A 15,152-nucleotide genomic window follows, 5' to 3' on the forward strand; every position below is an offset into this window, starting at 1 on the left:
ACTGTAAAACTAAACTCGTACATTAATTTGAAATAGGTGAAGATTAAAGATAATCAGTTTCTGTTCTAAGACAGTTAACTTATGGACCACCCTGTATGTTTATTGGGGCAAAAAAACAGCTGCAATTCTTCTTTCTATGAAGAATATTAAATTAAGCTTCTCTCTAGTATCTAAATCCTTACTTCATGAACAAATACATAGCTCGTTTGTTGGACGACCTAGATTAGGATGGATTAAGAGAAACTTATTGGAACTGTTGCATATTCCTATTCTGCTTACAGGACATCGAACTGTTCAGTTATATTGGAGGATACTTGGGAATGTGGTTAGGAGTGTCTCTGCTGAACTGCCTTGGCATGCTGGACGGCTTACTGGTACGCTTTGAGAAGTTAAAAAACAAGAAGGAACCGGAAGGTGAAACATCTCGTGAAAAAACCAACCCTGATACAGTATCCTGTATTACTATTCATTCAGTTAAGGAGTGAGAGTAGAATTTTAAAGGCTTAGCTTTGTCTCTCTTTCTCTCTTTCCAATTATAGTCAATATATTTTACACTCTGAATTATGAGTCGTACTTTACAAATACGAAGGTAAATATATACCTTCGAATACTTGTGGTCATTTCAGATTAGGAAAGTATTGTTATTTCCTTTCTTCTTAAGAGAGATTCAGCAACGCGATTTTATTCTTAACAACATTATCTGCATCGATTCAGGTTTCTCTAACTTAATTCCTTTTCATTGAAGCGTATTCACAATATATACATTTACTACAATACTTGTAGCTCAGATGCACCAATGAAACACTGAAAAGCAATTGTGTAATAAAGTATTTAAAGCATTTCCGAAAAATAATGAGATGTTATTATTTGTGGATTAAGTAAGTGGTAAACCAAGATAACACAAGTACGTTTGAATGGTTTTGTTAATATATTACAATTTTTTAAAAATAGAAACCCATATTTATTCAAACACAAAAAGCATTTCCGAAAAATAATGAAATATGATTATTTGTGGATTAAGTAAGTGGTAAACCAAGATATCTCAAGTACATTTGAATGGATTTATATTACAATCTATAAAAATAGAAACCTGGAATTATTCAAGCCAGTTGTCTCTAATTCAGTGATATATTTATGTATGATAACTTTTCAATTTAAAGAAATCTCTGTGACCTAGGATCTAAGCCCATATAATTTATTATCATAACTTGTTGCTTATAAGCCATTCACATTTAATATAACCAAAAACAACTGACTCCAAACACAATATAATAAAAAATAAAAATATGTAATGTTACTTAGTATTCACACAAAAACAATTCTTGCCTTAAAATTCTGTTTTGGACAAAATTTGTCTTTCATTCAAAACTCAATATTCAAAGAACCACAATTTTAATCAACTTGTTTCAGTTAGGTTATTTACAAAAATTATTCTGTTATCCAAAAACCACCAACTTTGATTTTTAGTATTCAAAGAAATAAAGAAATTAATGGTATATTTAATTCAAGAAAATTTTTGTGTAAAAAAACAACAAAAATTTCATCTTCTTTAAATCGTTACCAACGAAAATAAAAACAAATGTTAGAAATATGAATATGTAGAAGATCTGGAAAAAAGAAACGTTTTAATAACTTATGGGTCCACTTGTCACTACTTTAACATCTTCGGTTCTTGTATATACTTATACATTCCATTCCTGTTATTACCTTTGATATTTTCCTCTTGAAAAGCAAAATGGTTGATCATTAAAGTTTACAATCTGTCATCCCAATGGTTGCATACGTTAAAATATTTTTGAGTAAGTGTACCAATGTAACATTTAAGATTAATTCCATTATAAAATATTTGAAATTGTGGAATTATCTAAGCAATATGTTTTGTTCTATCCAAAGAAAATTGTATTTCCAAAAAATAGCTACTATAATTATTTGTGTTTTAAGTAATTTATAAACCAATACATGCACGTGTTTACATGTACATCTAAAATAGATGATTAAATATTTAGCTTTTAGGCCCTTTTTTTTTACTACGTAAAAGCGGACCTTCAAAATTTCAAAACAGTAAAATATCTTTTCAACACCTGTGACATTCTAAATGCCATAGCAAATATATTGTTCATTGATGTATGTCATTTAAGTATAATTGTAAACTAATTAATGCTATCATTATTATCTATTTCATAAATTTATAAATCGTTTATAATAAAATTACAATAATAACTTTATACAAATAGTGATTATAAAATGCTTGATCAAAGGATTGGCATTGTTAAACCTATTTATCTTTCAAAGTTTTATTATAATTAATTATAATTATGTCGAGATTGATTATTTCGGATTATTATTATTGTTACGATCTTTATTTCTCGACGAGTTCCTTATTTATTAGTCAAAAAGAACATTGAAACTCAAGACCACTTAATAAAACGAACCTCCGCCTCCCCTCCAGTGGCTCAGCGGGAAATCTGAAGGCTAATAATGACAAAAACCGGGTTTAGATACCTGTGGTGGGCACAGCACAGATAGCTCATTGTGTAGCTTTGTGCTTATCAACAAACGAATAATAAAAAAAATGAAAGCGTTTATTTTTTCTTTAACTGAAACATATATACAAATTTCACATTCTTTAACTTAACTAACGATAGCTCCTGGTTATTAGAGTACTCGACTCGCAAGCTGCATGTCATGAACATGCTAGCCATTTCTTCCGTGGAGCTTTATAATGTGACGGTTAATTCCATTATGTGTTTGTAAAGAGCAGTCCAAGAGATGGCAGTGAGTGATATTGACTAACATACATGAATAGGGTTGTTTTTCCAACAGGATATCATTATTGTTTGAATTACGTGCTGTTGCTTTGGGCATGTAGATAGCTTTTTCCCTGTTCTTCATGTTCGAAGATTCTAACCTGCTATATGACGCCATGTATGACTTTTTACAGGTATCTTTCTGGATGGTCTTGGCGCTCCAACTTGATTAATTTTTTTTTGTTGTTGTTGTTGTTGTCCAGAGTCATTAAGCACAAAATATATCTACAAAAATCTTAAAAATTCTAAATCTCTGATTCAAATACATCCTTATTTTGTGAGTTTAAACTAATTTGATCCAGAAAAGATTTCTACATACCTTCCCCAAAAGCGATATATTTTCGGTATCATCACCACTACCTACGAAAACCAAAAGTGTAAAAAAGTAGTTCCGATACGTTCCATTCCAACATGACTTTGCATCAGCTGTTTTTGTCATGGGACTTACTGAACAACATATTAGAGATCATTTTAATATAATGTACCCAACCCCAAGAGAACTTTTAAAAGTTTCTAATGGATTCTCTTGAGTCTCAATCTGTTTATGAACGGTGTTTTAGTTGTATTCTGAGTTAGAACAAAATGGTCTTTCAATGTCGTGATTTTCAAAATTTCATTAAAACTCTTATATATATGATCTGATTATTTCCAAGAACATTGATATTTGAAAATTATCTTGTTGTCTTCATTCTCTGTTAAACATCTTTTTCACAAGATTACAACTTCAGTGAACATCTACTTTATATAAAGTTTTGCTAATTCTATTTGAAAAAATTCGATAAATTTTACCAGCAAAATTGCGTGTAGATTACATGAATTTAAACGAGGTGATTTTGGATAGAAATCTTATATTTTTGGCTTTGGTAACTTCTTTGATTTGTAATGCCCATTGTTATTTAATATTTAGCTATACCCACCGAAAAAAGATATCAGCAGCTTTATTTATTTTGACAACAGTTTCATCCTATCTTATGTATCACGGTGACGGAAGCAATCTAGTTACTATCAAAGAAGCTAAAGATAAGCACAGCCTTCCCTCGTCCTTGTACTTGAACAACACTAGTAATACCATTCTAGTGTTAGACCAAATGATGTTGTGTCAGAAGAGGTCCATAGATTGTAGACCTTCGAATCTTTGGGAGACCAAGAAGCCTTAAAATAGACAAACTAACATCTCCTTATGTATATCATTCCCTACTAGTATCGAATTCCAAATGTAGGTAATTGTTCCATATCCTCGTAATGGTAGAACATATCTCCAGAGTAAATTATTAATAACATGACGTTTACTTCTTACTATGAGAAATAACATGTTGAAAATTACCTACAATAACTGAAACTACATTCTCTACTTCGTTTACTTCTTACTATGAGAAATAACACGTTGAAAATTGCCTACAATAACTGAAACTACATTCTTTACTTCGTTTACTCCTTACTATGAGAAATAACACGTTGAAAATTGCCTACAATAACTGAAACTACATTCTTTACTTCGTTTACTCCTTACTATGAGAAATAACACGTTGAAAATTGCCTACAATAACTGAAACTACATTCTCTACTTTGTTTTTCTCATTTCGATGCAGAGAACTTTTTTAATTGCACCCAAACCTTAAAACTTGATAAACTCCTAAGCCTACTTAAAAACGGAAACATAGTCGAATCCAATACTTACTGAGTAAAATTATAGCAATAATTCAACCAATGACATGTGTGCTTAAACAACATAAAATTAACAGAAATCCAAATGTAGTTGAAAGATAAACTCGTATATTGTATATGAAATCTTATTATCTATTTGATTTGTCACATGATGCAAACCATAGAAAATTATCTCTATTCGTCTATAGATTTAATACCATTCATCTAGCATATTACTGTATAATCTGTTGTGGATCCTTTTTTTAAATTACTTTATAATTGATTTATGCTTTTAGTTATTCTAATTTAACTAATAGTGACCATAATGAGTTGCGTAGGCGGCGTACAACACAAAGTTTTGGTTTTAGCATTTGATTGAAGCACAGGCTGGTGTTATTAAACCGTTACAAGTTATGAGAGTATCGAACAAATATTGTTCTGCTGGCAGCTTACGCCCATTTGGTTTTCTGTGATATATTTGATTCAATGTGGATGTAGGTAATGTCTATATGGTGAGGCCCCGGCATGGCCAGGTGGTTAGGGAGCTCGAGTCGGAATGTGAGGGTCGCGGGTTCGAATCCCCGTCCCGCCAAACGTGATCGCCCTTTCGGCCGTGGGGGCGTTACAATGTGACGGTCAATCCCACTATTCGTTGGTAAAAGAGTAGCCCAAGAGTTGGCGGTGGGTGGTGATGACTAGCTGCCTACCCTCTAGTCTAACACTGCTAAATGAGGGATGGCTAGCGAGAAATTCTAAACAAACAAACTGTATGGTGATAAGATTATGTAAATAATACTGTATAAAATTTGAAAAATAATATGTAGTCGCACAAAAATAGGTGACCACATTTTTCTTTGTTCGTTTTTCCTATTTACAGTTAGAGTTTTTAATAACTGATTTCAAAAGTGAAAATACTTCTGAATTTCACATCGGTTAGAACTGAAATTTATTTATTTGTAAGAATAGTAGTTCTAAATAGTTATAGTTCAGTAAGTTAGTTAAAATTTAGTGTTAGTTTCTGTAACGGTACGGATTCGAATTTTTAATAGTTATAATGTATTTAATTTTATTATGTATCATTTATTTTTATGATCATTAGTGTTGTTAGTCCAGTATTTGGATTTTATCTAATCTACATATCCTAAGCTGGCTGAATTCGTGAAATGATTTTATGACAACAGTCAGAAATACCTTAACAGCTACAGTACCTAACTCGTTAACAATTATAGTTAGAAGCTTTTGTTTTGTGACTTTACAACACCTCATAAGAACGTTATATTTAAATAGCTGTTCAAACCAATTGACTTATTTCTCGCTAAAACCTTCATTACTGACTTAGTATCTTTCCATCCTCCACCTCACGTTGATTTTTTTTTCCAAATTTCTCGTCCACGGTATCGTTTCGTTTCCTTGCTAATACTCTAAGTTCTCAAACGGCCAACATAACATGATGAAAAGAAAAATAGAGGGGGAAGGATTAAAATAAATACCTGATCCGTTCTTAAACGTACACAAAAAAGGAGAAATACCAAAGCCCCTGGAATAAAATGGGATTATGCAATGTAACTATACGAGTTAAGTATGTGACCCATGTTTAAATATTCACAGCCTCTTTATTTGAAATACTTTCCAACTTTGTAAAAGTCTCCCTATACGATCGTGAGATCTTGCTAGGTTCGAATGTGTTTTTTTTAGCACAAAAACAACACAATTTTAAATTCACTCTGAAATTCATGCCACTATTTTATTACAAGATATAAAAAAAAATATTACTGATTTTATCTTTCTTCAAATAAATATTGAAAATAACGTGAAGGTATGCGAAAAATAAGAAAAAACATTGAATGTCTTAAGAAATTATAAAACTTTAGCAATTAAAAAAAAAGGTTTACAAGCTCCAGTTTTTTGTTAATGTAGAATCTCTAAAACATAATCATAAGTTATCCCGCAGGAGAAAAAAGTAATTGAATCTGATTTCATAATAATTTACGTTGTTTACAGTCAGAAACATTGAAATATTCCAAAATACATGTTGTATAAAGCCTCCATTAGTCCGTGTCTCTCAGATCCTATGTTACTTCTGAGAATAATTATTCTGAATTAATATTTTGGCCGGAAACACAATACCTGTTATATTACATATCTTTAACGACATCTTCAATATATAAATGAAATAACAGTTTTCCAAAATATCTTCAAACACATTATCTAAATGCATTTAATTTTTGCCTATAGTAAGTGTTCAGTTATTCAGTAAAACTAAGTCACCCAAAAAAATCAAGCAATTTTTTAGTTATTGTACTAATCCTTAGTAAACCTGTAAAATTTGAAAACATTAGAGAATAAATGGATCTTGTAATTTAATAATTGTATATTTTTTCTGTACATTAGAATGGACGACGTTGACATTTTAATATAAAATAATTATTTTTCCTTTTATTTGCGCGTTAAGACCGATATTTTTACTTCTTCGACCTACATTTTCTTCAATTTTTTTCTTACATGAGTATCTGAAAATTGAAGACACTACTCTTTAATTTAAAATGTTGCTCTATTTCTTTTCTGGGCGTTAAGTGTAAAACACTAATACTTCTAATGTTTTGTAGCGTCTTTCAATTCGAAGGTCCATGTTTCGCATCTCGTTGCTACAAAAGCTTTCACTGCACTTTGGGCAAATGAATGCAATGGAAGAGTGGCGTTCTTATAAAATGATTCGATTACAGTAGCTCAATTGTCAATGGTGATTGTTGTTGACAAGGTGTCTTATTTTTATCATATTACTTCAAAATTAATGACTTTTACTACAGATAGCATTGGGTTAATATCCAAAACAACCAACAACTCATTTTTATAGGTTGGGAGAGAAAACGATGTTCAGTTAATAGAAGGTAACTTTGCCGGTTTAAACGTTGATTATGTATTGAAACAATCTTCCAAAATATACAAATCCTTTAATACAAAATAACGAAGGTTCTTTTCTCTATGTTATTCATATAACATAAGTAACATAAGTTAGCACATATCAGAATATATTTCAATATAAATCTGTGGGTTTCTTCTATCGATAAAGGACAGAGGACATTGATCTTTCAGCATAAAGTAATTCTTCCCATTTTTTATTTTTGAACGGGCGACTTGACCCCTTAAAATAGAGCAATAGTTAACTTTTTTTCTACTATAACATGAAGGACGACATAACTCTTTTAACAGAAAATAATGCTTCCCTTTCTTTTCTACATCTTCAAACAGATGATACTATCCCTTTGGTATTAAGTATTGATAAAATATAATGTACTTAAAGCCCGGTGGTACTACCCATCTGGTATTAAGCATTGACAAAATAAAATTGTACTTAAAGCCCGGTGGTACTACCCATTTGGTATTAAGTATTGATAAAAACAAATTGTACTTAAAGCCCGATGGTACCACCCATTTGGTATTAAGTATTGATAAAATAAAATGTACTTAAAGCCCGATGGTACCACCCATTTGGTATTAAGTATTGATAAAATAAAATGTACTTAAAGCCCGGTGGTACTACCCATTTGATATTAAGTATTGATAAAATATTTGTTATATTTTAAGACCGGTCGTTCTACCCATTTTGTATTAAGTATTGATAAAATGTTTGTTATATTTTAAGACCGGTCGTTCTACCCATTTTGTATTAAGTATTGATAAAATGTTGTTGTTTTTTGTACTTTAAGACTTCTGACACTGCCGTTTGGTTTCTGTACGATCAGTCCCTTGTAGGACAGTGGTAATTTATGGACTTACAACATTAAAACCAGGGTTTCGATTCCCCGCGCTAAACACAGCAGACCTGAACACTGCCGTTTGGTTTCTGTACGATCAGTCCCTCGTAGGACAGTGGTAACTTATGAACTTACAACACTAAAACCAGGGTTTCGATTCCCCGCGCTAAACACAGCAGATAGCTCAATGTGACTTTGGTCTATAATAGCCAACCAACTATCCGGGAACGCGGTAACAATCCGTATATAGGGATGGGTCCGGTTAAAAATGGCGGTCTGTTCATTGCGAATGGTAGCATGTACGGCAGGTCGTCGGCAAACCATAGCCATATGGATATATAGGAAAAGCCCTACATTAATCAAATACAAATCTACCCCTAAAGATCCTTGAGGTCTAGAAAACTGGCTGCAAAAACATTGATATTCTTCTTCTACGTCATCGGTAACTCGTAAACTACAATGTGCCTACAACCAGCCTGCAACCAACACTTCACTATTTATTAGGATGTGTCTTTTCATACCAAGAGCAGCAAGTGGTCCATGATGGGTTAGTTACAGCCCAAATTACTAATCATGGTCTCTGATCATTAAGTCATTATGTGTGTTATATGGAAGTAGATAATCTACCGTATACTCCTTACCGCGCCGCGCAGTATCCTGGCCATGACTTATCTTGCTTTAAGAAGTAACATGTATAGATTATATTATGGCTCTCTGTAGAAAAGAACTGAATAAATTGGTGAAATGATACCTTCCACCTAGAAGCTAGATCCTCACTGGAAGTCCTGGCTTCCAGTAGAGAAAAAACAGCAGAAACTAATAAAAAATATTTTATTCAAAAATTACTGAGATGTAGGGATAGAAAAAGAACTAGAGAGCATTTGGGATGGGAGGAAAAAATTTGCATTACCCATTCCTGCATTCCACCATCTAACGCATATATGCATCCGCCCTGTTGGTGTAGTGTATGAGTGATGGAATGCAGAAATGAGTAATGTAGATTTTCCTTCCATACCAGATGCACTCTGGTTTCTGATCTTTTTCCATCTTTATATCCCAAGAATAATATTTTTCTTACTAGTCGATAGAATGGATAATTCTGCCACGTCTTACATAACATTAAGATTGTTTTCCACGTTAAGAAAGAAGATGCTTTCCTCATTAATATAAAATTATGCTGTGTTTTGAGATAAAAAATGTTTTCTCTTTAAAATGAAGCAATTTCCTTCTATTTTGTGTCAGATAGCACTGACTATAATGTACCTTTAGAATAAAATAGAGCTTCCACTTTGTCTCTTTTATTTTTATTTCTTGTACTTTAAGGTAAAAGAAACTATTTTATTAAAACAGAGCTAATTTCTGTGTTTTCTGTACATCTAGACAGACAGACCATAACTCCATTTTCCTTTTAATATGAAGTAATTCTAACATATTTTCTGTGTCTTGAGACGGTTGAAAATATCCCTTTATATGATGTAACTAATTTTTCTTGTTAGAATAAGGTGGTCAACAATACAATTCCGTTTACTTACTAACTGTAGATGGATGATAATTTCCCTTAAGTATGAAGTTTGTTTGTTTGTAGTTAAGCACAAAGCTGCACAATGGGCTATCTGTGCTCTGCCTACCACGAGTATCGAAACCCGGTTTCTAGCATTGTAAGTCCAAAGACATGCTGCTGTGTCACTGGGGGGGGGCTCAGTATGAAGTGGTTCTTCACTTTTTCTCTATATGATAATGTATATGTCAGGCTGCGTATCTATAAGTTCAAATTTCGTACTGTATTGTCTCTGTAAACTCTCCGCACTTAGAGATGTGCGTGTTGTAAGAGAGACAACCAATCTCATTATTGATATTTGGGGTGCTGCTGACTGAATAGCACACCTTTTGATGGTGTAAAATTAGGAACAACAGTAGCTGAATTCTAGGGGTCTCTAACCAAGCCGTTAGACTTAAATACATATAAAGTGTCATACAGGAGATACATATGGGTCACAAACAGAACTAGGACAAAAGATACAATATACTTTTAACAAGACAATAAAAGTAAAATACGAAAGTCAGAATATTAAAAGTGAAAACAAGAGAAAATTTTAATATATTTGCTAAAAAAGAAAACAATACAAAGAAATTAACAGAAAATATCAGCGTGTTTTAGGTATGGAAGTGACTTTAAGGAGAAGAGAAGAAAGGAAGCAGAGATGATGCAAAAGAATAGAAAATGAAATGATGAGGAATGTCAGAAAAGAATTTATTAAAAGAAGATTGGCACGAGAAGAGATAGATAACTGGTGGAAGAGAAGGAGGGAGGTCAATAGATGTCTACAAGAATAAGGAATCAAGCAGATACTTCGCCTGTATCAAAGGTGGATAAGGAAGGGAATAATAAAGATATTTAAAAAAGAGGCGGAAAAAGTATACGAGAAACTAGTTGGAAGATAAAAAAATAAATAATAAAAAAGGTAATAATCTTAATTTAGGATTCAATTGTTAAGTATATATTAAACCCATCTTACAATGTTTTGTTTATTTATTACGATTTTTGTTAAGGATTTTATTAATTTGTATGTCAACTTACAATGTTACACTTACACACATACACCTCTGGGAGAGATAAATCAATTTATATTTCACTATCCAATATTTATGTACTTGATAAGATGACATTGCTCCTTTAAATGTAAAGTACGCCGTTTTCTGTTACTATAAGACATTAATCCCATCTTCTCCTTCTGTTGCATTAAAACATTGATCCCATCTTCTCCTTCTGTTACATTAAAACATTGATCCCATCTTCTCCTTCTGTTACTCTAAAACATTGATCCCATCTTCTCCTCCTGTTACTCTAAAACATTGATCCCATCTTCTCCTTCTGTTACATTAAAACATTCATCTCATCTTCTCCTTCTGTTACTCTAAAACATTCATCCCATCTTCTCCTCCTGTTACTCTAAAACATTGATCCCATCTTCTCCTTCTGTTACTCTAAAACATTCATCCCACCTTCTCCTTCTGTTACATTAAAACATTGATCCCATCTTCTCCTTCTGTTACTCTAAAACATTGATTCCATCTTCTCCTCTGTTACTCTAAAACTTTGATCTCATCTTCTCATTCTGTTACATTAAAATATTCATCCCATCTTCTCCTTCTGTTACTCTAAAACATTGATCCCATCTTCTCCTCTGTTACTCTAAAACATTGATCCCATCTTCTCCTTCTGTTACATTAAAACATTCATCCCATCTTCTCCTTCTGTTACTCTAAAACATTGATCCCATCTTCTCCTTCTGTTATTCTAAAACATTGATCCCATCTTCTCCTTCTGTTACTCTAAAACATTGAGGAAAGAAAAAAAAAGGAGCGAGAGGAGAGACTGTAACTAGAAAGCATGAGAGCACAAGCTACGATTCCAAATGCACAAATTTAGGGGTCAGATGTCTTAGTATAGTGCCGTTGAGTTATATATTTGCCAAGTCTTTTCATAAAAACCGATAGTTAATAACATTGATGTCCAAGCACTTTAAGTTACCTTGTGAATTAATCCAATTGTTTTATGATAGAATTTATTCTTGACTTACAAGATCTGAATGGCAACATTTAATGTTGATTTTCGAAACTCATAGATTATCATTAGATAATACGATGCTCATAACAAATGATAGAGAGAGGAAAGATTGAAAGTAGAAAGAATAAGAGCACAATTTGAGATCACTAAGATAACCCAACAAAAAGATGCCCAAACTTCCCAAGTTTGATGAACAGAAAGACATGGATGCTTTCCTAGAGAGGTATGAAAGATTCGCCCAAAGTCAGAACTGGGGCAAAGGCGACTGGGCAGTCTATCTCTGCCCTCTTTTTAAAGACCTACAGTGTCTGTAGGCATGACATCAGAAGATGCCGTGGACTATGTCAAGTTAAAATTGGCCTTACTGAGGTAGCATTTTGCTGAAAGTTCAGATAAGTCAAACCTGACGCTGGAGAAATTGTTTCAGTTTCTGGCACGTCCAAGGCTATACTTCACAAGGTGGGCTGACATAACCAAGTGTGAAGATAGTTTTGAAAGACTGGCAGATCTGCTAATACATGAACAGTTGAAGATCACGTGCTCCACTGACATGTCATTGTTCCTAAAGGAGAGAGCATCAAAAGATGAGAACGAGATGATCAAGCTTGTAGAATAGTATATAGAAGCCCATGGAGGGAGCATAACTGGCAAGACCAAGAATAACTAGTCAAAGTCAAAACCATAGGTGGTTTATCAGAAGCAGGATGCCACCAAAGCTTGTCATAAAATGACGCACATTGTGAGTGAGTGCAAGTCTGTAATCAACAAGCAGCAGCAGAAATCTCTACATAAAGTAGTTAGGGCTATCTATAAAGACTGTAGTGGCAAGAAACAACAAAAGAATGCTATCACTATGAATGCTGTTGCCAGAAGGAACAGTTTGAGACAATTTGTCAGCCTCACCACAAGAAAGAAGTCCTATCACCGTGATTAAACAGTGAATAATCGACAGTCAGCTCAATTTAGCAAATGGGTCAATAGTGCCAGTGGTGATTGGAGCATGTGACAAACATCGAGAGGTGCCAACATAGGACTTTCACTTTCTGTTCCCAACATATCCTTAACCTACTGGATTTGTTGGGAACAGAAAGTGCAGCAATGAGAACCTATCTAGTAACTGATGACCAGATGACAGGCAAACTATATCTGTATGTGCTGATTGATGGGACAGTTAGAAAGTTTCACATTGGAAGAATAAAGTTGGAAACTCCATACTATGTGGGAGACCTAGAGGTCACGTGTATGAAAGCAAACATCTGTGACTTTGGTGATTGGCAATATACCAGGCAGTAGAAGTTTGGGGGAAGCAGACAGAAAGAGGACTGATGAGGCATCTGCAGTTACCACAAGAGCTCAGGAAAAGAAAAGCAAGCAACACATCAAGCCCCGGCAAGCATCAAAAGGCGACATCCTTAATGTAGGTCTACGGTATCTGAAAGAAACACAGAAGAAACACCCTTTACTGTAGAAACTTTGGGACAGTGCTCTGGAGAAAGTCTAGCACAAGGCAAAGGTGAAAGGAACTTATAGAATAGAGGACCAGAAGGGAGTGCTGTACCGGATCTATCAATACAGTTATGCTGGGGAAGTGAAACATATTATAATACCAACAGAATACCAGACTGAAGTGATGACGTTGGCTCATGAATCAATTGCGGGAGAACACCCAAGAGCAAAGTAAATAGAAAACAGAATCACCAGCAACATTCATTGGACAAGGGATATCAGAGATGTGATCTGATTCTGCAGGTCATGTGACATTTACCAAAGGACAGTGCCTAGAGGGAAGGTAGTCAAGGTGCCTTTGGTTAAGATGCTTCTCATGCAAGAGTCATTCAGTAGAGTATCTGTGGACTTGATTGGACCACTAGTGCCTGTATCCAACAAGAGCAACTGGTATGTTCTGACAGTAGTCGACTATGCAACATGTTTCCCAGAAACCATGTCACTGAGATGGAGAGTGTCCTGGAAGTGTCCTGCAGAGTAGATTTTCATAAGAAGTCTAGAGTGACAGAGGGACCCAGTTTATCTTAGAGCTGATGCAATAGGTTTGCAGACTTAGTAGTACAATTTTTTCTTGCTTTTTTTCAATACTTTGTTTAAATATTACGATTGAAAAAGAGGGGCTTCTAAGGCAGTGTTTTTTGTTTAAAGCACCTATACGTTTCAAAGGTTATTATAATGTACTTAAAATCATTGTACTCTACATTTGGAATAATTTATTTTATATTTAAAAGGGTTGTGGCGTGTTATAAGTGTATTGAAAATAGGTATAGTAATAAAATAAGTTAATAAAACAAGTAATAAAACAAAATTAAGACTTATTAATATTAAGCAATCATTTCTTATACATAATGCCTTACATGTAAGAAAGTCTACAAGACGTTAAAAATAATATCGAACTACAGACACATGGAAGAAAGAATAAAACAGACCAGCCGATAATGTACTTTCTTGTACTGATCCACTAGGGCACGCAAAGAATTCTGGAGTCGACCAATATTGTATTACAGTTTTAAACAAAATTTTGTTTTGAAGAGCAAATTTGAAAGTAATTGACGTATTTATGATATATCTCAGTTTTTGAAGAAAAATATTCAAGATGTACCGAAATTCAAAAAACGTTGACTTCGATTTTTTTGTTATTCATAATCATATTGTGGTTATACATTGATAGTTTAAGAATGTTAGTATATTACAGAATGGTTAGTTAGTTCCCCCACCCAACCCCACTTAAATCCTTTCTGTATTTTATAACACTTGATATGCAGTACAAACACTTTTGTCTCCAAACGTCTAACTGCAAATAACCATAGATATTATTTTCTTGACACTTGATGATGATGTGATAAACTTCGAGACATGTGGAGTCCACATTTTAGAAATGTTTTTAATTGTGTATCGATTTTAAAGTTGTGTGTTATTTATTATTATTTTGCAAATAACCACCCCCTGACTTTTGATTGATAGAAAAGAGGGCACGAAGTAAACCAACAGCACCCACCGTTAGATCTTTGGCTACACGAATGGAGAGGCTTGATCGCAAACTCTCGGATTCACAGTTTGGGCACACTAACCACTAGGCTAAGCCCGGTCATTATATTAAGATACTAGGTGAGCGAAGTACAAGGAATCTCAACACATGTGTTAGTATCTCACTGGGTGGGCCAAAAGTAAATTGCCCAACACGTAAATTATCATTTTTTATGGATAATATTCATTACGCTGCACAAAAGCTCTTGTCACTCTCCGAGCCATACTTATAAACAGTGCACGTACACTAGTAGATTAATTTGAAATAGGTCAAAATTAAGGGATAATTGTTTTTCCTGCTCTAAGATAGCTAACTGTATGTCTCTTGAGGCAATGAACTAAAGC

This window comes from Limulus polyphemus, unplaced genomic scaffold (assembly GCF_000517525.1).
Source record: "Limulus polyphemus unplaced genomic scaffold, Limulus_polyphemus-2.1.2 Scaffold6421, whole genome shotgun sequence".
NCBI classification, from domain to species: Eukaryota; Metazoa; Arthropoda; class Merostomata; order Xiphosura; family Limulidae; genus Limulus; species Limulus polyphemus.